Source organism: Rattus norvegicus, chromosome 13 (genome assembly GCF_021556685.1).
Source record: "Rattus norvegicus strain SHRSP/BbbUtx chromosome 13, alternate assembly SHRSP_T2T, whole genome shotgun sequence".
In the NCBI taxonomy this organism is placed as follows: domain Eukaryota; kingdom Metazoa; phylum Chordata; class Mammalia; order Rodentia; family Muridae; genus Rattus; species Rattus norvegicus.
In genome coordinates this window covers 380,316-403,455 of record NC_141546.1, presented here as the reverse complement: position 1 = coordinate 403,455, position 23,140 = coordinate 380,316, and the positions used below count along the sequence as shown (strand labels likewise).

At 40.2% G+C, this 23,140-nt stretch overlaps 1 non-coding gene across 1 annotated transcript; it reads left to right on the top strand.

Moving 5' to 3' along the window:
• Positions 1-13,483: 13,483 nt before the first annotated feature.
• LOC120096455 (U6 spliceosomal RNA) lies at positions 13,484-13,590 on the top strand. Its single transcript, XR_015636448.1, has one exon. It is a non-coding gene; the product is annotated as a U6 spliceosomal RNA (small nuclear RNA).
• The last annotated feature ends 9,550 nt before the right edge of the window (positions 13,591-23,140 follow it).

The window sequence follows — 23,140 nt, the reverse complement described above, 5'->3', positions numbered from 1 at the left end:
GCCCTGTGCTGCCCCACCCTATGTCTTCAATGGATTCCAAGGCATCACATCTGTCCTGGGTCCTGACCTGTCCACCCTTTAGTTTCTCTCTGCCTCTTAAGATGTTCAACTGCTACTTTATCCCCACTTTTTCCCCTGCTTCTTTTGATGCCCCAAGCCTTGTTTTGCCCTTGTTGTGGGCTCCTTCGTCTGGCAGGTTTTCCCATGGGCCACTAGATTGATTTTTCTCTCTGGATGGAACAGGCTGGACACTCTGGTGAAGGCAGGATTGCTTTGAGGAGTCTGGGCTCACAGTGCTGGGATGAAATGGGAGACCCATTAAGGAGATCAGTTAGATTGGGTGTAGTGGCATTCACCTTTAATCCCAGCAAAGGGAGGCATAAGAAGGCAGATCTGTGACTTTGAGGTCAGCTTGGTCTACATCATGAGTTCGAGAACTATGTAGTTAGACCCTGTCTCAGGGAAGGAGGGGTTAGTTAGTTCTCAGATTCACTTCCTGCCTTAGGCTTCTCAGAACCCCTGGCTCAGGAACCCTGACATTGTTCCTCCTCTAGCTGGAGTAAAGGGCATATTCCTTTATGACCCAGGTGGGCCTCCAAACATTCCTGGGGGTGGGGAGGAGTGGACATGGGAGGAATTAAGGCCTCAGTTATGTAGAGGACAATGTGTTGACCTTTCCTTTAGTCCATCTTCCTGACTCTCTGCCTCCTCAGGGCATCCAGAAAAGAGCAGAGATTGTGCTTCAGGCAAAAGCCCTGCCCTTGTGTACAATGCTTCACAGAGTGCCATTCTGACCACACAAACCTAGGGTGGTCAAAGCACTCCCCAGAAATCCCAGCTTGGGTCAAATTTTCGTCTTATTTCTAGGGGCAGCAGCAGAAAGGAGGGAACTGGTTGTTTTCCACAGGCTTGTTTGCTTCTCTCTTCCCCAGCTTCCTGGGATTCTATCTTCCTGGCTGGGAGCCTACTGTGAAGGGTTGAGCAAGGAATGCCTTTGGGACTTGACAGATCTATTTCTTCCTGCTCTCCTGGGAAAAGGTCTCTGTGTTGCCTGTAGCCTTCCTTCCCCGGAACAAGGCTGGACTGGCTTAGATTTCTGCTATGACAGAAGATGGAAACAGACTTCTGGAGAATAGGAGGCCCTCCCACCTCACTGTGGAGGAGGGAGAAGGCTTCTAGGTTAGACATGTGCTTTCCTGTCTTTGTGTCTGAGGTTACAGAGTATTGTACCAGAAGGACTGAGTCACCAACACTGTGGCACCTCACCTGAGGCACTTCTGTCCTTGAAGCAAAGAGTCCAGGGCTTGAAAAATGACAGCACCATCTCTGGGCTGGTGCTAAACCCAAGTTCCTCCTTTACATCTGGAGCCTGGGACAGTACTCACTTGGCCTCATTCATCTCTGGGTTTTCTTGTTACTCCTTCTGGATCCTCTGTTTCTCATCTTTACCCTCAGTCTGATGTCAGGCCCCTTTACATACTCAGAACCTGCTGCAGGTGAGGTTTGAACCTGAAGTCCTTAGTCAGGACAACAAAGTGGTTGCGATGAAAGCTTGCTAGAGTAACCATTTTCTTGTCTGGTCAATCCTTTTATTTCGGACCATAGTCTGGGTAAAGGCCAGAAGTTTTCTGGTGGGCAGTATGGGGAGAACCTTGTAGGAGCATCTGAGGAGTCACTGGGCAGGTTCCAGTCCATTGCATTTCCACATGATCTCGAAGCACAATGTGGTTCTGGGCACCAGAGGTCAGGGGAAATTGCTCTTGGGGGGCCAGTGTTCAGGAGGTGCTACAAGCCTACTGGTTCCTCTCAGGTGAACCTCCCTTCCCATTGTGTCAAGGCAGCTGCTCTTCTAGTGCACTGGAAACTGGATAGACTTTCGCACACCTGCAGAGGGAAGAGGAACTACCTAAGGTACTGAGGAGCCCAAGCCTGCTGGAGACCAAGCCCACGGTCTATTCCTTTGTAAAGGTGTTTTCTGCCAACCAAAACCCCAGATAAAAGGCTCCTTGGCTAGACTGTGACCTTGACTTTTGTGGACCAATCCTGTAGTTCAAGATTACCCATGGAAAGGGACTCATGAATTTTTCCCATGCTGCTTCCTATTACCCTCCTCATGTACCTCCAGGGAACATTTTATTTCCTAATAGTTGGACACAAGACAAAAAGTACCACCCCAAAGAGCCCGTATTTAAACAGAAACAGAAGTCATCCTGTGAAGCCTGCCTCTGTCTACCAACATTTCGTGTGTGTGTGTGTGTGTGTGTGTGTGTGTGTGTGTGTGTGTGTGTGAAGCCACTTCCTCATCTTTTATATTGGGTTGTCATCTTTCTTTGGTCTGTTTGGTTGCCTCCCTCCTGGCCCCGTGCTTGGGATAAATTCTTTCTGGTCTGTTATGATTTTGAACACTGCTTTGAACCACAAAGTGAATGTTTATCCTGGTGACTCAAATAAAAGTATCATTTTTACCTGCTGGCATGGGGAGGAAACTACTTTCCTGATTGCAGACCTACATTGCAATATTCAGATTTTTATGAATCAAACTAAACATCCATAAATCTATACATTCAAAAATGAGATTTACACATGTGGTCTTCATATAAGTTCTCAAGTCCCTCTTTTTTAAGGGTTTGTGGGAAGACCTCCACTTGATAAGGCCACAGAGACCAGAATCACTGCAATCCACAAGAGGTTTATTTTTCCAATGTACGCTGGGGTCCCCCAGCACACAGGTAAAAAGAGACCCGGAGCTCACAAAGCACACACTTTTTATAAACATTTTGGCGGGGAATTCAGCGGTTGCCTGAGTTGAACGGCTGTGATTGGTTACCCTGAGCAACAATTAAAATTATTGGTCAACTCAAATTGGAAGTTTGTCTTGTTCATTTGGCCTTGTCCTGCCCATCTTGTGGAATTTGTGGTATTTCCTGGCATTGTTTTTTCTCCATGTCACTTCCCCTAGGTAGGGGGTTAGCCTACTATTTCTGACAGGGTTCTCACACTTTCTCTTACTTTTCCAGCTTAGTGCAGACTGTAACTTGAATTTGATTCATATAACACCCATAAAGGGAGAAGAGAATTAGTTCTCACATGCTGTACTCCAGCATCAACCTGGGTGACACAACATAGACACACACAGACACACACACACACACACACACACACAGAAAGAGAGAGAGAGAGAGAGAGAGAGAGAGAGAGAGAGAGAGAGAGAGAGAGAGAGATTTGACTGCCTGACTGTATGACTACAATGTGTAGATATAATGGAACTCACATGAAAATTTATGTAGAGTCTATACTTGTAACAGTGCAGAGAATCTGAAAAAAAATAAAATTTGAAAAAAAATATATACATACACATACATAATATATTTTAGTAATGAAAATTATAAAATTAAATGCCTTTAAACTTTATATTTGTATAGATTTTTAATTTTCTTTTTAAAAGACTTTATTTATTTACTTAATGTACATACATGAGTACTATTTTTCCATGTATATCTGAATACCAGAAGATTGCAACAGACAGTTTTGAGCTTCCATATTTGTGCTAGGAATTGAACTCAGAACCTTTCTAAGAACACAATGTACTGTTTGTAACTGAGCCAGTCTCTATCTCCAATTTTAATTTTTGTATTAATGTTTAAAACTATTAATTTGATAATATTTAATCTCTGTTCTGTGATAAAAACCACCCAGAAGAAACAGCAACTGGGAGGGAGTAGGATTTAATCGGCTTACATTTACATGTTATGGTCCCACATTGAGAAATAATTAGGACAGGACCTAGCACAGCAACAATACAAGAATATTGATTACTGGTTTGCTCTCAGACTGGCTCTTGGCTCATATTCATCTAAGCATTCTTATATAGAAAACATGCTTAGGGATGTTTCTGCACCTATTTTCCTGAGCCCTTCCACATCAATTAACAAAGCAATCTCACACAGAGAATGTCAGAGATCAACCTGATTCTGGTGATTCATCTCAGATGAGCCTCGTTTGCATCATGTTGACAATAAAAACTAATCTGCTTTCTCCATTGCTTGTCATCTTGACAAAAAAACGCATCAGTTTTAAAATATAACTTCATCATTCTTGTCTACAATATCTCAAATCAGTGTCAAAACAGAGTACAACTTTAAAAAGTCACATTTATCTCTGTAGAAAAGAAAAATCGAATAGATAATTATGGATGATTGGGATATGAAGACTGGAAGAGGAGAACCTAGTCTGAACAGAGGGGGAGAAGCATAAAGATGGAGGGAATGCAGACAGCTAGAGAATTAAAATTGAGGGACATTTGAGGTATAATACAAAAACCATATATATATATATGGTTTATATATAATTAAAAGTTTTAAACATTAATACAAAAAATTAAAATTGGAGCTAGAGACTGGCTCAGTGACAAACAGTACACACACACACACACACACACACACACACACACACACACACACATTTATATATATATATATATATATTTTTTTTTTTTAAGAAGTAACTCCAAAAAACTTTAGTCATATATGCTGCTATCTTTAGTACAGGAAGCTACTCAACATGCTGCCAAAGAAGGGAAATATACTCCATCCTAGCCTCAAACCATTTGCTCTTTAATGAGGTCCTGTTGACAAAATATGCTAGTGCAAATGTGTCACAAAGATTATGGCTATGACAAGCTAATATGCGATTTGATTGGAAGTTCACTCAATAAGATGGAACTTATAACCAGCACTTCTTAGTTAACCAAAAATATGAGACTAGATAGTCCAAAAAAGTAGCAATAAAATGATTCTTAATATACAATTGAGATTTTGTTATTCTCATAGGTCAGCTCTTGTTCAGCTATCACCCAAGAGGCTTCCTTCTGCAATATCAGCAGAAGGGAACAAATACAGAGACCTATAAGCAGACATGATATATCATGGGGAATCTTGGGACACTAAGGACTAAATAGGAAGTTTCTGTCAAATGCATCCCTTCAAGGCTCAGGTAAGCTCAATGGAAAAGAAGGAAGAAAGAGTATAAGACCCAGAGGAGATAAAGGATACTAAAAATAAACAAGCCCTCTAAATCAACAGAATCACTACACATATAAACTCACAGAGACTGAGGCAGCCTGCATGGGGATTGCACATAGATCTGTGGTCATACAGCTCAATGGAGAAGTGAACACATGCCCCATTCCTATCTCTGAAGTTTCCTCCAATTTATAATCACTGCAAATGAAAATTTAGTTTCCTTCAAGGGATTATCTTTGGGTATGCATGCTCAATGTTAGATCAGCTACAGAAAATGAATTCAATAGCATCATTACAATGTCCTTGTCTCATTTTACTGATATATATAGTATCATCATTAATATGGCCTTATCATCAAGTTTTAATGGGTAACTGTGAGTAATAGCAGTAACCTTCATTTTGGTTTTGGTGACACCAGAAAATTCCTAACCAAAAAATTCAATATAAGGTATGTTATACCTATCATTCATTTTTATTTTTTTTATCTTCCTACCTATGGCTTATGGGAGGAGTGTGGTTTTCTGAATAGGTTAATTTCAAATAATATAATATTGTATGTAAACATACACACACACACACACACACACACACACACACACACACACACACAGCTCATAAGAAATAGCAGGTATCCATATGGCTTTTTAAATCATGTTCACCAATTAATGAATGGAGAAAGACATTATAGCACATATACACAAATTTTGATGTATGTGTTTTACTTGGAGGAAATCCTCGAACAATCTTAACTGGAAGTGTAATATAACAAAAAGTATATTTTTAAAAGTATAACTAACTTCTCTACCTTTAAGTCTCATATATAGCAGAGGAAAAGAAAACAAAAACATAAAGGAGAAACTGTCATGCAAGAAAGACTGCTAATGCCTGAGAATCTGTAAAGTTTTATAAATTTTACCTCTACTGGGTCAAAAAATAGAGATTATTTCCTGCATGAATAAAAAGAATTGTAATTCAAGAAAGATAAGACAATTTATTGTTCTACTTATATATTTTTAAAATATTTGACTTCTTATACAACAAGAAATTACAAAACAGCTGCCATCACCTTTTCATGTAACCAGATATAAAAATATCTTTGAAATCATTAGTATATCCTCATTATAAAATTTATCAAACTGCCATAAACATGTTAAATTTTGACATTCTTCCAAAATCATTTTATGAGGACTGAAACACTGTCATTGGGCCATATTTAGAAACTGAATGACAAGTATAATTTTTATTTCCCTACCTGATGATTACTCTGTTTCCATGTATCAATGTGTGTGGTTTAATAGAAAGAACATAAACTTTAAAACGACCTTTATCTTACATTACTAATGTGCTTAATATATTACTACATATTACTTAAAACTCTCCCTTTATTCATTTCATCATGTGAAAAAACTAAATAATATGTAAGGTACACGATTCTCATTAGCAATATATTATGCATGATTGCTGTGGGAATGCACTTAGCAAATTTTAAGCAATTCCTAAAGAAAAGTGTTTGCTAGTCCCTTAAAAGAATAAAACACAGATTTAAGTAGGAATGTGCTCAATTAGTAAAGAACTATGTAGAGAAAATTAAGAATATGTTTGTTGATGTATTCTGCGAAATGACAATGTTCTTGGAATAAATTTACATAGCAATAAACTTAGTTTCATAAATTTTCAAGATTATGAATATATGCTTTGTATTTCATATGTGTTTAGGAAGTTTAGAGGTCTCTACAAATGAATATTATGTTAATGTTATGAAGGAGATGTTAAAAGCTTCATGCCTTGGATGAAAATAATGAAATCTAACTTCTTTCTTTGGGTCATAGAAGGAGACAGTGATTCACTGTTCTCCCTTCAAGAATGCACTTGAATTTGAAGGGAAAAAAGAGTGCTCGTGCTCTCTGCCCCCAGACCCTGTGAGAGAGAGACCCAACCGCCTGGTCAGGTGGGCACTCCTGAGGCTGCAGAGCTGAAGAGACCACCAACACTGCTCACCCCTGCCCACATCCCTGGCCCAAGAGGAAACTGTATAAGGCCTCTGGGCTCCCATGGGGGAGGGCCCAGGAGCGGCAGGACCCCTGCCTGAGACACCACCAGAATCTGAAGGAAACAGACCTGATAAACAGTTCTCTGCACCCAAATCCCGTGGGAGGGAGAGCTAAACCTTCAGAGAGGCAGACAAGCCTGGGAAACCAGAAGAGACTGCTCTCTGCACACACATCTCGGACGCCAGAGGAAAAAGCCAAAGACCATCTGGAACCCTGGTGCTCTGAAGCTCCCGGAAGGGGCGGCACAGGTCTTCCTGGTTGCTGCCGCTGCAGAGAGCCCGTGGGCAGCACCCCACGAGCGAACTTGAGCCCCGGGACCACAGGTAAGACCAACTTTTCTGCTGCAAGAAAGCTACCTGGTGAACTCAAGACACAGGCCCACAGGAACAGCTGAAGACCTGTAGAGAGGAAAAACTACACGCCCGAAAGCAGAACACTCTGTCCCCATAACTGACTGAAAGAGAGGAAAACAGGTCTACAGCACTCCTGACACACAGGCTTATAGGACAGTCTAGCCACTGTCAGAAATAGCAGAACAAAGTAACACTAGAGATAATCTGATGGCGAGAGGCAAGCGCAGGAACCCAAGCAACAGAAACCAAGACTACATGGCAACATCGGAGCCCAATTCTCCCATCAAAACAAACATGGAATATCCAAACACACCAGAAAAGCAAGATCTAGTTTCAAAATCATATTTGATCATGATGCTGGAGGACTTCAAGAAAGACGTGAAGAACTCCCTTAGAAAACAAGTAGAAGCCTACAGAGAGGAATCGCAAAAATGCCTGAAAGAATCGCAAAAATCCCTGAAAGAAATCCAGGAAAACATAAATAAACAAGTAGAAGCACATAGAGAGGAGACACAAAAATCCCTGAAAGAATTCCAGGAAAACATAAATAAACAAGTAGAAGCCCAAAGAGAGGAGACACAAAAATCCCTGAAAGAATTCCAGGAAAACACAATCAAACAGTTGAAGGAATTAAAAATGAATAGAAGCAGTCAAGAAAGAACACATGGAAACAACCCTGGATATAGAAAACCAAAAGAAGAGACAAGGAGCTGTAGATACAAGTTTCACCAACAGAATACAAGAGATGGAAGAGAGAATCTCAGGAGCAGAAGATTCCATAGAAATCATTGACTCAACTGTCAAAGATAATGTAAAGCGGAAAAAGCTACTGGTCCAAAACATACAGGAAATCCAGGACTCAATGAGAAGATCAAACCTAAGGATAATAGGTATAGAAGAGAGTGAAGACTCCCAGCTCAAAGGACCAGTAAATATCTTCAACAAAATCATAGAAGAAAACTTCCCTAACCTAAAAAAAGAGATACCCATAGACATACAAGAAGCCCACAGAACTCCAAATAGATTGGACCAGAAAAGAAACACCTCCCGTCACATAATTGTCAAAACACCAAACGCACAAAATAAACAAAGAATATTAAAAGCAGTAAGGGAAAAAGGTCAAGTAACATATAAAGGCAGACCTATCAGAATCACACCAGATTCTCGCCAGAAACTATGAAGGCCAGAAGATCCTGGACTGATGTCATACAGACCCTAGGAGAACACAAATGCCAGCCCAGGTTACTGTATCCAGCAAAACTCTCAATTAACATTGATGGAGAAACCAAGATATTCCATGACAAAACCAAATTTACACAATATCTTTCTACAAATCCAGCACTACAAAGGATAATAAATGGTAAAGCCCAACATAAGGAGGCAAGCTATACCCTAGAAGAAGCAAGAAACTAATCGTCTTGGCAACAAAACAAAGAGAATGAAAGCACACAAACATAACCTCACATCCAAATATGAATATAACGGGAAGCAATAATCACTATTCCTTAATATCTCTCAATATCAATGGCCTCAACTCCCCAATAAAAAGACATAGATTAACAAACTGGATACGCAACGAGGACCCTGCATTCTGCTGCCTACAGGAAACACACCTCAGAGACAAAGACAGACACTACCTCAGAGTGAAAGGCTGGAAAACAACTTTCCAAGCAAATGGCCAGAGGAAGCAAGCTGGAGTAGCCATTCTAATATCAAATAAAATCAATTTCCAACTAAAAGTCATCAAAAAAGATAAGGAAGGACACTTCATATTCATCAAAGGAAAAATCCACCAAGATGAAGTCTCAATCCTAAATATCTATGCCCCAAATACAAGGGCACCTACATACGTAAAAGAAACCTTACTAAAGCTCAAAACACACATTGCACCTCACACAATAATAGTGGGAGATTTCAACACCCCACTCTCATCAATGGACAGATCATGGAAACAGAAATTAAACAGTGATGTCGACAGACTAAGAGAAGTCATGAGCCAAATGGACTTAACGGATATTTATAGAACATTCAATCCTAAAGCAAAAGGATATACCTTCTTCTCAGCTCCTCATGGTACTTTCTCCAAAATTGACCATATAATTGGTCTAAAAACGAGCCTCAACAGGTACAGAAAGATAGAAATAATCCCATGCGTGCTATCGGACCACCACGGCCTAAAACTGGTCTTCAATAACAATAAGGGAAGAATGCCCACATATACGTGGAAATTGAACAATGCTCTACTCAATGATAACCTGGTCAAGGAAGAAATAAAGAAAGAAATTAAAAACTTTTTAGAATTTAATGAAAATGAAGATACAACATACCCAAACTTATGGGACACAATGAAAGCTGTGCTAAGAGGAAAACTCATAGCGCTGAGTGCCTGCAGAAAGAAACAGGAAAGAGCATATGTCAGCAGCTTGACAGCACAGCTAAAAGCTCTAGAACAAAAAGAAGCAAATACACCCAGGAGGAGTTGAAGGCAGGAAATAATCAAACTCAAAGCATAAATCAACCAAGTAGAAACAAAAAGGAACATAAAAAGAATCAACAGAACCAAAAGTTGGTTCTTTGAGAAAATCAACAAGATAGATAAACCCTTAGCCAGACTAACGAGAGGACACAGAGAGTGCGTCCAAATTAACAAAATCAGAAATGAAAAGGGAGACATAACTACAGATTCAGAGGAAATTCAAAAAATCATCAGATCTTACTATAAAAACCTATATTCAACAAAACTTGAAAATCTTCAGGAAATGGACAATTTCCTAGACAGATACCAGGTATCGAAGTTAAATCAGGAACACATAAACCAGTTAAACAACCCCATAACTCCTAAGGAAATAGAAGCAGTCATTAAAGGTCTCCCAACCAAAAAGAATCCAGGTCCAGACGGTTTTAGTGCAGAACTCTATCAAACCTTCATAGAAGACCTCATACTAATATTATCCAAACTATTCCACAAAATTGAAACAGATGGAGCACTACCGAATTCCTTCTACGAAGCCACAATTACTCTTATACCTAAACCACACAAAGACACAACAAAGAAAGAGAACTTCAGACCAATTTCCCTTATGAATATCGACGCAAAAATACTCAATAAAATTCTGGCAAACCGAATTCAAGAGCACATCAAAACAATCATCCACCATGATCAAGTAGGCTTCATCCCAGGCAAGCAGGGATGGTTTAACATACGGAAAACCATCAACGTGATCCATCATATAAACAAACTGAAAGAACAGAACCACATGATCATTTCATTAGATGCTGAGAAAGCATTTGACAAAATTCAACACCCCTTCATGATAAAAGTCCTGGAAAGAATAGGAATTCAAGGCCCATACCTAAACATAGTAAAAGCCATATACAGCAAACCAGTTGCTAACATTAAACTAAATGGAGAGAAACTTGAAGCAATCCCACTAAAATCAGGGACTAGACAAGGCTGCCCACTCTCTCCCTACTTATTAAATATAGTTCTTGAAGTTCTAGCCAGAGCAATCAGACAACAAAAGGAGATCAAGGGGATACAGATCGGAAAAGAAGAGGTCAAAATATCACTATTTGCAGATGACATGAAAGTATATTTAAGTGATCCCAAAAGTTCCACCAGAGAACTACTAAAGCTGATAAACAACTTCAGCAAAGTGGCTGGGTATAAAATTAACTCAAATAAATCAGTTGCCTTCCTCTATACAAAAGAGAAACAAGCCGAGAAAGAAATTAGGGAAACGACACCCTTCATAATAGACCCAAATAATATAAAGTACCTCGGTGTGACTTTAACCAAGCAAGTAAAAGATCTGTACAATAAGAACTTCAAGACACTGAGGAAAGAAATTGAAGAAGACCTCAGAAGATGGAAAGATCTCCCATGCTCATGGATTGGCAGGATTAATATAGTAAAAATGGCCATTTTACCAAAAGCAATCTACAGATTCAATGCAATCCCCATCTAAATACCAATCCAATTCTTCAAAGAGTTAGACAGAACAATTTGCAAATTCATCTGGAATAACAAAAAACCCAGTATAGCTAAAGCTATCCTCAAAAATAAAAGGACTTCAGGGGGAATCACTATCCCTGAACTCAAGCAGTATTACAGAGCAATAGTGATAAAAACTGCATGGTATTGGTACAGAGACAGACAGATAGACCAATGGAATAGAATTGAAGACCCAGAAATGAACCCACACACCTATGGTCACTTGATTTTTGACAAAGGAGCCAAAACCATCCAATGGAAAAAAGATAGCATTTTCAGCAAATGGTGCTGGTTCAACTGGAGGGCAACATGTAGAAGAATGCAGATCGATCCATGCTTATCACCCTGTACAAAGCTTAAGTCCAAGTGGATCAAGGACCTCCACATCAAACCAGACACACTCAAACTACTAGAAGAAAAACTAGGGAAGCATCTGGAACACATGGGCAATGGAAAAAATTTCCTGAACAAAACACCTATGGCTTATGCTCTAAGATCAAGAATCGACAAATGGGATCTAATAAAACTGCAAAGCTTCTGTAAGGCAAAGGACATGGTGGTTAGGACAAAACGGCAACCAACAGATTGGGAAAAGATCTTTACCAATCCTACAACAGATAGAGGCCTTATATCCAAAATATACAAAGAACTCAAGAAGTTAGACCGCAGGGAACAAATAACCCTATTAAAAAATGGGGTTCAGAGCTAAACAAAGAAATCACAGCTGAGGAATGCCGAATGGCTGAGAAACACCTAAAGAAATGTTCAACATCTTTAGTCATAAGGGAAATGCAAATCAAAACAACCCTGAGATTTCACCTCACACCAGTGTGAATGGCTAAGATCAAAGACTCAGGTGACAGCAGATGCTGGCGAGGATGTGGAGAAAGAGGAACACTCCTCCATTGTTGGTGGGATTGCAGACTGGTAAAACCATTCTGGAAATCAGTCTGGAGGTTCCTCAGAAAACTGGACATTGAACTTCCTGAGGATCCAGCTATACCTCTCTTGGGCATATACCCAAAAGATGCCTCAACATATAAAAGAGACACGTGCTCCACTATGTTCATCGCAGCCTTATTTATAATAGCCAGAAAATGGAAAGAACCCAGATGCCCTTCAACAGAGGAATGGATACAGGAAATGTGGTACATCTACACAATGGAATATTACTCAGCTATCAAAAACAACGAGTTTATGAAATTCGTAGGCAAATGGTTGGAACTGGAAAATATCATCCTGAGTGAGCTAACCCAATCACAGAAAGACATACATGGTATGCATTCATTGATAAGTGGCTTTTAGCCCAAATGCTTGAATTACCCTAGATCCCTAGAACAAATGAAACTCAAGACAGATGATCAAAATGTGAATGCTTCACTCCTTCTTTAAATGAGGAAAAAGAATACCCTTGGCAGGGAAGGGAGAGGCAAAGATTAAAACAGAGACTGAAGGAACACCCATTCAGAGCCTGCCCCACATGTGGCCCATACATATACAGCCACCCAATTAGACAAGATGGATGAAGCAAAGAAGTGCAGACCGACAGGAGCCGGATGTAGATCGCTCCTGAGAGACACAGACAGAATACAGCAAATACAGAGGCGAATGCCAGCAGCAAACCACTGAACTGAGAATAATTCCCCCGTTGAAGGAATCAGAGAAAGAACTGGAAGAGCTTGAAGGGGCTCGAGACCCCAAAAGTACAACAATGTCAAGCAACCAGAGCTTCCAGGGACTAAGCCACTACCTAAATACTATACATGGAATGACCCTGGACTCTGACCCCATAGGTAGCAATGAATATACTAGTAAGAGCACCAGTGGATGGGGAAGCCCTGGGTCCTGCTAAGTCTGAACCCCCAGTGAACTAGACTATGGGGGGAGGGGGGCAATGTGGGGAGGGTTGGGAGGGGAACACCCATAAGGAAGGGGAGGGGGGAGGGGGATGTTTGCCCGGAAACCGGAAAAGGGAATAACACTTGAAATGTATATAAGAAATACTCAAGTTAATAAAAAAAAAAAAAAAAAGAGCTTACAAATATCAACAAAAAAAAAAAAAGAGTGCTCGCTTCGGCAGCACATATACTAAAATTGGAATGATACACAGAAGATTAGCATGGCCCCTGCGCAAGGATGACACGCAAATTCGTGAAGGGAAAAAAGAGTGACGGGTACCAGTGCTTTGAATATATTCACTGGTAGGCACTGTTTTAAATAGATATCTTTAAAAATTACCTGTAGAGATTCAATGCAATCCCCATCAAAATACCAATCCAATTCTTCAAAGAGTTAGACAGAACAATTTGCAAATTCATCTGGAATAACAAAAACCCCAGGATATCTAAAACTATCCTCAACAATAAAAGGACTTCAGGGGGAATAACTATCCCTGAACTCAAGCAGTATTACAGAGCAATAGTGATAAAAACTGCATGGTATTGGTACAGAGACAGACAGATAGACCAATGGAATAGAATTGAAGACCAAGAAATGAACCCACACACCTATGGTCACTTGATTTTTGACAAAGGAGCCAAAACCATCCTATGGAAAAAGGAAAACCTTTTTAGCAAATGGTGCTGGTTCAACTGGAGGGCAACATGTAGAAGAATGCAGATCGATCCATGCTTATCACCCTATACAAAGCTTAAGTCCAAGTGGATCAAGGACCTCCACATCAAACCAGACACACTGAAACTAATAGAAGGAAAACTAGGGAAGCATCTGGAACAGATGGGCACTGGAAATCCTGAACAAAACACCAATGGCTTATGCTCTAAGATCAAGAATCGACAAATGGGATCTCATAAAACTGCAAAGCTTCTGTAAGGCAAAGGACACTGTGGTTAGGACAAAACGGCAACCAACAGATTGGGAAAAGATCTTTACCAATCCTACAACAGATAGAGGCCATATATCCAAAATATACAAAGAACACAAGAAGTTAGACCGCAGGGAAACAAATAACCCTATTAAAAAAACGGGGTTCAGAGCTAAACAAAGAATTCACAGCGGATGAATGCCGAATGGCTGAGAAACACCTAAATAAATGTTCAACATCTTTAGTCATAAGGGAAATGCAAATCAAAACAACCCTGAGATTTCACCTCACACCAGTGAGAATGGCTAAGATCAAAAACTCAGGTGACAGCAAATGCTGGCGAGGATGCGGAGAAAGAGGAAAACTCCTCCATTGTTGGTGGGGTTGCAGACTAGTACAACCATTCTGGAAATCAGTCTGCAGGTTCCTCAGAAAATTGGACATTGAACTTCCTGAGGATCCATCTATACCTCTCTTGGGCATATACCCAAAAGATGCCTCAACATATAAAAAAGACACGTGCTCCACTATGTTCATTGCAGCCTTATTTATAATAGCCAGAAGCTGGATAGAACCCAGATGCCCTTCAACAGAGGAATGGATACAGAAAATGTGGTACATCTACACAATGGAATATTACTCAGCTATCAAAATCAATGACTTTCTGAAATTCGTAGGCAAATGGTTGGAACTGGAAAATATCATTCTGAGTGAGCTAACCCAATCACAGAAAGACATACATGGTATGCAATCACTGATAAGTGGCTATTAGCCCAAATGCTTGAATTACCCTAGATGCCTAGAACAAATGAAACTCAAGACGGATGATCAAAATGTGAATGCTTCACTCCTTCTTTAAAAGGGGAACAAGAATACCCTTGGCAGGGAAGAGAGAGGCAAAGATTAAAACAGAGACTGAAGGAACACCCATTCAGAGCCTGCCCCACATGTGGCCCATACATATACAGCCACCCAATTAGACAAGATGGATGAAGCAAAGAAGTGCAGGCCGACAGGAGCCGGATGTAGATCGCTCCTGAGAGACACAGCCAGAATACAGCAAATACAGAGGCGAATGCCAGCAGCAAACCACTGAACTGAGAATAGGACCCCTGTTGAAGGAATCAGAGAAAGAACTGGAAGAGCTTGAAGGGGCTCGAGACCCCATATGTACAACAATGCCAAGCAACCAGAGCTTCCAGGGACTAAGCCACTACCTAAAGACTATACATGGAATGACCCTGGACTCTGACCTCATAGGTAGCAATGAATATCCTAGTAAGAGCACCAGTGGAAGGGGAAGCCCTGGGTCCTGCTAAGACTGAACCCCCAGTGAACTAGACTGTTGGGGGGAGGGCGGCAATGGGGGGAGGGTTGGGAGGGGAACACCCATAAGGAAGGGGAGGGGGAGGGGGATGTTTGCCCGGAAACCGGGAATAACACTCGGAATGTATATAAGAAATACTCAAGTTAATAAAAAAAAATTACCTGTAGAATCTGTTTATTAAACATTAGGTATACATAGTTTCTACTCTGCTTATGTGGTGTAATAATTTAGGAAAATAATGATACAGACAAGAAACATTTAGAAAGTGCATGTATTTTAATTTGGTATTAGTCTTACATTAAATTTGAACAATTAAAAACAGGAAACATCCACAGGCATTGCGGAATTTATTTTGGAAGCATGCGAAAAAGAAATACAGTGAAATATGTTAGTTTATTATTAAATGAAAAAAAGAAGCAGTTTAGAAAACTTCTTCATATAATTCTGTTGATGACTAAGTATTTTGTTACTTTTTTTTCAGATTTATTGAGGACCTATATTCTTTTTTGTCAAAAATAGTTTTGTTTTCTGACAAAAGAAAAGGAATGAAGGAAAGGAAGGAAGGAAGGAAAGAAGGAAGAAAAAAGATGAAAGAAATAAAGGAAGGAAGGGAAGAAGGTGAAAAGGAAGAACGAAAGGAGGGAAGTAACAGGGTGAGAGAATAATACAATGAAAAATGAGAAACATCCCTGTATAATTTTTGTGCTAAAATTTTTCCTTGATTTCTTTCCTTACAAAGGTTCCTTTAGTCGAAGGTTGACTCACTTTTCTTGCTGAGATTTATTAATTTTCTATGTTTCATGTAAGTGAATGTGAAAATGGAAATATTTCTTCACACAGACTGCAACAACTAACAGCTGACCCACTTTTCATTTTAACATTTGATTATGCACATAGCAGGAGAAAATCAATGTAATAGGTTAGCAATTTTGAAGCCCTGGTTAAATAGATATGGAAACCATCAACTAAAGGATCTATTAAAAATAGAATATTTCAGAAATCAACAAATTTCAAACATTTTTCCATAATATGTAATTAAATTTAAATTTTTTCAAATAGTTCATAAATGAAATTAGATTGAATAGGGAATGAAATTAATTTGCTGGTTATTATTTCCTTGAAGTATTTTCTTTATTTTTTCTCTTAAACTTTAACTTCAATTATTTTATTATTTATTTTACCAAATATGTTTATTTAATTTTCAAAGTTTTCCCTTTCCTGTTTTCCCAGATATAAGCCCCCTATCTAATCCCCCTCCCCTTCTTCTGTAAGGGTGTTCCTCTCCCCAACCAACAACCTTGCTGCTCCCCTGACATTCCTCTACACTGGGGGTCCATCCTTGGCAGGTCCAAGGGCTTCTCCTTCCATTGATGTCCAACAAGGCCATCCTCTGCTACATATGTAGTGGGTCAGTTCATGTATATTCTTTGAGTAGTAGTTTAGTCTCTGGGAGCTCTTGTTGGTTGGCATTGTTGTTCTTAAGGGGTTGTAAGACCCTTCAGCTCTTTCAACCGTTTCTCTAATTCCTCCAGTGGGGATCACCTTCTCAGTTCAATAGTTTGCTGCTAGCATTAACCTCTGTATTTGAAATACACTGACTGTGGCTCTCAGACAGCTATATCAGGCTCCTGTCACAAGGCACTTCTTAGCTTCTTAGTTTCATCAATCTTATCTAGTAGTGGTGGATATATATATATCCATGTAGAGCAGGCTCTGAATGGCCATTCCTTTACTCTCTGCTCCAAACTTTCCTATTAATATTTTTGTTTCCTCATTTAAAAAGGAATAAAGCATCCACAATTTCTTCGACCTTCTTGAGCTTCAGGTGTTCTGTGGATTTTATCTTGGGTAATTTGGACTTTGGTAATATCCACTTATCAGTGAATGCACACCATGTGTACTTTTCTGTGATTGGGTAATCTCACTCAGGATGATGTTTTCTAGTTCAATCCATTTGCCTATGAATTTCATGAAGTCATTGTTTTTGATAACTGAGTAATATTTCATTATGTAGATGTACCACATTTTCTGTATCCATTCCTCTGTTGAAGGGCATCTGGATTCTTTCCAGTTTCTGGCTATGAACATAGTAAAGCATGTGTCCCTTTTGCATGTGGGGGCATCTTTTGAGTATATGCCCAGGAGAGGTATAGCTGGGTCCTCAGAAAGTGGAATACCCAATTTTCTGAGGATCCTCCAGACTGATTTCTAGAGTAGTTGTACCAGTTTGCAATTCCACCAACAATGGAGCAGTGTTCCTCTTTCTCCAAATCCTTGCCAGCATCTCTTCTTATCTGAGTTTTTGATCTTAGCCATACAGACTGGTGTGAGGTGGTATTCCAGGGTTGTTTTTATTTGCATTTCCCTGATGACTAAAGATGTTGAACATTACAGCCATTCAATATTCCTCAGCTGAAAATTCTTCTTTTAGCCCTGCACCCCATTTTTAATTGTTTTACTTGGCTCTCTGGAGTATAATTTCTTGAGTTCTTTGTATATATTGGATATTAGCCCTCTCTCTGATGTAGGATTGGTAAAGATCTTTTCCCAATATATTGGTTGCCCTTTTGTCCTAATGACAGTGTACTTTGCCTTTCAGAGGCTTTGTAGTTTCATGAGGTCCCATTTGTCTATTCTTGATCTTAGAGAATAAACCATAGGTCTTTAGCTCTGGAAATGTTCACCAGTTCCCATGTAATCAAGACTCTTCCCCACTTTTTATTCTATTAGTTTGAGTGTATCTAGTTTGATATGGATGTCCTAGATTCACTTTGACTTAAGCTTTGTACAGGGCAATAAGAATCAATTGATTTGCATTCTTCTACATGCTGACCTCCAGTTGAACCAGCACCATTTTTTGAAAATGCTAACTTTTTTCCATTGTATGGTTTTAGCTCCTTTGCCAAAGATCAAGTGACCACAGGTGTATGGGTTCATTTCTGAATCTTGAGTTCTAATATACTCAGCTACATGACTATCTCTGTACCAATACCATACACTTTTATCACTGTTGCTCTGTAATACTGGTTGTAGTCCAACATGGTTATTCCCCCAGAAGTACTTTTATTGTTGAGGATAGTTTTCACTATCCTGGGTTTTTTTGAAATTCCAAATGAATTTGCATATTGCTTTTTCTTACTCTGTGAAGAATAGATTTCAAATTTTGATGGGGATTTCATTGAATCTCTAGGTCGCTTTTGGCAAAATGACCATTTTTACTAACTTAGTAATGCCAATTCATGAGCATGGGATGTCCTGTAAAGATCAGGAATTCAAAGCCCATACATAAACATAGTAAAAGCAATATACAGCAAACCAGTAGCCAACATTAAACTAAATGGAGAAAAACTTGAAGTAATCCCTGGAAGTCCTAGCCAGAGCACACAGACAACAAAATTAGGTCAAACGGACAGAAATTGTAAAGGAAGAGGTCAAAATATAACTATTTTCAGATGATATTATACAAAAGTATCCCCAAAGTGCCCACCAGAAAATGACTAAGCTCTAGCAGACCACTTCAGCAAAATGGCTGGGTGTACAATTTACTCACACAAATCTGTAACATTCCTCTACTCAAAGGATAAACAGCCGGGAAAAAAATTAGGGAAATGACGCCCTTCACAATAGTCCCAAATAACATAAAGTGCCTCAGTGTTACTCTAACCAAGGAAGCAAAAGATCTGTATGACAAGAACTTCAGGTCTCTGAAGAAAGAAATTGAAGAAAATTTCAGAAGACAGAAAGGCAGAGACAGTCAGGTAGTTCAGTGTAATAGAACTATAGACCCAGAAATGAACCCATACACCTACTCTGTTGGTTGTGCTTTCATCTATGAATACTAATCTCTTTCCTAGGTTTTCTATCTCTAGGGTTTTCTCCCTTTGTGGTTTCTTTATTGTTTCTGTTTCCATTTTTAAATCCTGGATTTTTTTTTTCAATTCCTTCACCTGGTTGTTTTTGTTTTCCTGTAATTCTTTAAGGAATTTTTGTGTTTTCTCTTTTAGGGATTCTACTCATTTACCTGTGTTGTCTGTATTTCTTTAAGGGAGCTATTTATGTCCTTCTTAAAGTCCTCTATCATCCTCATAAGATGTGATTTTAAATCCAAATCTTGCTTTCCTTGTGTTTCGGATATCCATTTTTTTGTTTTGGTAGGGGAACTGGGCTCCGATGATGGCTCTTGGTTTCTGTTGCTTAGGTTTGTACCTTGCCTCTCTCCATTAGGTTGTCTCTGGTGTTAGGTTGTCTTGATGTCTCTGACAGTTGGTTGATCCTCCTGTAGGCCTGTTTGTCAGCACTCTTATAGACCTGTTTTCTTTCAGCTGGATCTGGGAACAGAGAGCTGCTCCTGGGTTTGTGTGACCTGAAGCTTCCATGCAGGTTACTTGTCATAGACGAGTTAGTCCTACCTCTCCTCTCAGGTGTGTAGGTGTTCCTGGTGACTGGCTTTCAGCCTTGGTTGAGGCAGAAACCGGAATGGTCCTGCCACTTACTGCTCCTAGGTCCTCGTGCCCAGACAACACAGATGGCACTAGGTGGTTTCCTCTGGGGTTAGGAATGTGGGCAGAAAATAGTTGTCTCCTCTAAGTTGTCAGGATTGTCCACACTTCTGAAGGTCCAACTCTCTCTCTATGGGATTTGGGTACAGGGAGCTGTGGAACTGGCTCAGTTCTGTCCTGGGCACAGGCAGAAACCAGCAAGTTCCTGCAGCTAACTCTTCTTATATTCCTGTATATAGAGGACAATATGCAGTTCCTCTTGGGCCAGGAATGTGATAAGAAGGAATGGTCTCCCCTGGGGTCTCATCATTGTCTGCAATTCTGGGAGCTCAACTCTTTACCCATGGGTTTTTGGTGCAGTTAGCTTTGGGACCAGTTCAGTTCCGTTCTGGGCACAGCCAAAAACCAGAAGTGTCCTGTCCCTGACAACTTTTGCCTGTGTGTGTCCTAAGGTCACCAGTCGGGTTGCTTTGAGCAGAAATGTTGGTCATATTTCTGCTCTCAGGTGTATAGGTGTTCCTGGTGACTGGCTCTCAGCTCTCTGTGCAGGCAGAAACATGAAGGTTCCTTTCCCTGACTGCTCCTAGGTCCCTGTGACCAGAGGGCACAGATGGCACTAGGCGATTTCCTCCTGGGTCAGGAATGTGGGCAGAAAGTAGTTGTCTCCTCTGAGCTCTCAGAATTGTCTGCACTTTGGAGCAGTCTTTTCTTGATGGGAGAGCTTATAGATATCAGGTCTACTTTGTGGATTCCTGCTGAAATTCATCTCACTTTTAGAGACAGATGAAAGTAAAAGTTCACTTCATATTTTATCACACAGGAGTCAAATTAAACAAACAGAAAACAACACAAATAATCACCAGAAAGAAGTATCACAAATAAATCAGACAAAATGACTATAGCAGCAGTAATCTGTTTTTATAATAATTTCTTCCAAAACAGTAAAAGGTAGGTGGCTAAAATGATTCAAAGGAAAAAATTATTTACTGCTAAGCATGATGATCTTAGTTCAGTTTTTGAAATCCATGTGCTGAAAGAAGAGTACCAGTGCCCATAAGTTGTCTGAGCCCCACACATGTGCAATAGAATACACTTACTAACATTCTATTTTTTTTTATTTATTTTTTTCTTATTTACTGTTATATGTAATTTTAGAAACCCACGCTACTTCTGGCTAGGTTCTGTGACTAGCAGTCACTCACCTGCTAGCTACTGCTTTTGCCACAATCACTGGGAGCACCTTCCTGTCTATTGCCCGAGAACAGTCACTTCCATGATGCCAGCTGGTGTTTTCTGGTGACCTCCACCCCATGCTTGATCCTTCTCAAGAGCTGTGCCGGAGCCCTTTCAACCACACATGGCTAGTTCCACCAAGCTGCCGTTGACCACCTGGTCTCACTGAACTATCACACTAGCTTTCTTGGTCTCAGCTCTTTGCTTTCCCAGTGACACAATGGCTGTCTCACCTAGCTCCCTTTAGACCCATGGAAAGAAAACAATAGAGACCTTTATATTTTAAAACTGACCATATAACTCAAAGGCTGAGCGAAGGACATCCTGTCCAATTGTCGTTTGCCTCTGCACGGAGGTTACGAAGTATAGGTTCCCCGAGAGACATACATGTCTGTAGCTTCTTATTTGGTGCTCCCATCCTGGGCTACCAAACCTCTCTATTCTTCTCTTCCTGTCCTTTCCAGAAATCCCACTTTATCTTTTGTCCATCGACTGACTTCTGCAGTCTTTATTTAGCCAATCAACAACTATGGGAACTCCCCCTCCAATTCACTTTGCACCCTACTCAGTGCCCCACTCCCAATCACTTTCTGCCACCATCCTTCCCTATCCCCCTTCTCCTCTAGGCCAGTGGGGAACCTTTGTGTGTGCTTCTACTCTGCTACTTCAAGCTTCTGTGAAGACAGGCACTTCCATTCCCACTGACGCCAGACAAGTCAGCCCAGTTAGAGGAACATATCCCACATACAAACAACAGTTTTTGTTCAGGACCCACATAAAGACCAAACTGCACATCTGTATATGAGCAGGGAGGCCTAGGCCTAGGCCATACATGCCATTCGGTTATTGGTTCAGAGCAACTCAAGGGTCCAGGTTAGTTAACTTTGTTGGTCTTCCTGTGGAGTTCCTATCCTTTTCCAGATCCATTGTGCTTCTTATTCTTCCACAAGAACCTCCAAGCTCCATCTATTGTTTAGCTGTAAGTATATGTATCTTTCTGAGTCATATGCTGTGTGGAGACTTTCAGAGGACAATTTGCTTCTGTCTGCAAGCCTAAAAGAGTATCATTAATACTGTTAGTTGTTAGTGCTTGCCCATGGACGGGTTACAAGTAGGCCTGGTTATTGGTTGGCCATTTCGTCAATCTCTGCTCCCTGCCCCTGCCTTCATTAGTTGTAGACAGGATAAATTTTGGTTTAAAGTTTTGTGTGTGGGTTTATGTGTCTAACACTCCACTGGGCTTCTTGCCTGTTTACAAAAGGTGGCCTCTTCAAGTTCCATATCCCCAGTGCTGTGAGTCACAGCTAACTGCAGCCCCATTGATTCGTGGGTGCCTCTCTTATCCCAGATCTCTGTCTCATCCTAGAGTTACCACCCCCCCACACCTCTTCACCCCTGTCAGTTGCACATTTCAGTTCATTTTCAAGACTGTCTATGTCTTCTCTCCTTCCCCACACCAAATCCTGAATACCCCACTCTCCTCCCCATTCCTCACCTCCTCAGAGTTTCCTCCCTACACCTGCCACTTAGGATTCTTTAATTCCCCCTCCTAAGTGAAATTCATGCTTCCTTCCTGGTCTGTCACTTTTGTTCAGCTTCTTTGGGTCCATGGAGTGTAACATGTTACCTGTATTTAATGTCTAATATGCAACTATAAGTTAGTGCATGATATCCATGTCCTTTGGGACAGGTTTATCTCACTCAGGATCATATTCCCAAATTCTACCAATTTACTACCAAAATTCATAAGGTCTTGGTTTTTATTTTTACTAGCTATTTTATTTATATTTCTCATTATAAATAGAACGTTTTATTTGTTACTATTATAAATCTAGACT